The 650-nt window shown below is 62.3% G+C and overlaps 1 protein-coding gene across 1 annotated transcript in view; it reads right to left on the bottom strand.

Moving 5' to 3' along the window:
- The window catches only part of BMF (Bcl2 modifying factor), a 19,691-nt gene extending 19,531 nt beyond the window's left edge, over positions 1 to 160 (bottom strand). The window contains exon 1 of the mRNA XM_011932641.1: positions 63 to 160. The gene's annotated coding sequence lies outside the window, so the exon portion shown is untranslated. The remainder of the gene's footprint in view (positions 1 to 62) is intronic.
- Positions 161 to 650: the final 490 nt, after the last annotated feature.

Raw genomic sequence — 650 nt, 5'->3', positions numbered from 1 at the left:
AAATACGCCCGCTCGGGGCATCCCGCAAACAGCTGATGAGGCCCCGCCCCCCTGCGCGTCACGCCGAGGACTGGCCAATGGCGAGTGAAGCGCCAGGGCGCGGGCCGGGGCGGGAGGAGGCCACTCCGCACGGTGCGGTATTGTTTCCAAAATACGCCCGCTCGGGGCATCCCGCAAACAGCTGATGAGGCCCCGCCCCCCTGCGCGTCACGCCGAGGACTGGCCAATGGCGAGTGAAGCGCCAAGTCCCGGGCTGGGCAGCTGCCAGGGACGGTCACGAATGTACGAACCTTCCCTTGGAAACATTGCAAGGGACCAAGCAAAATTCCGACCGTCGCCAGAAGCGCAGTTGGAGCGCCGTCGCCAGCGCGAATTCTGTCCCTAATACAGGCTCTGGAAGCGCCAGAGAGTCCCTTAATCCTCTATTAGGTGTCGGAGAGGGGGCGCCAAAGTAACTTTTGTCTTCTTTTTCACGGGAATGGGCAGAATAATTGCTGCGCGTCCAGAAAGGGAGGGGGGAAGGAGGCGGGGAGTTTTTTGATGAGGCTGATGCGTCCAGTGGGTGCAGGGTGCAGGGTGCGGGTCCCTATGGGATCCCAGCCTCAGGGGAAAGCTACCTCCCGCCTGCCGAGCAGGTCAGAAGAAAACTG

This window comes from Colobus angolensis, unplaced genomic scaffold (genome assembly GCF_000951035.1).
Source record: "Colobus angolensis palliatus isolate OR3802 unplaced genomic scaffold, Cang.pa_1.0 Scaffold97, whole genome shotgun sequence".
NCBI classification, from domain to species: Eukaryota; Metazoa; Chordata; class Mammalia; order Primates; family Cercopithecidae; genus Colobus; species Colobus angolensis.
Note: the sequence above shows the minus strand (reverse complement) of the source record. Positions and strands in the feature narration are given on the sequence as shown.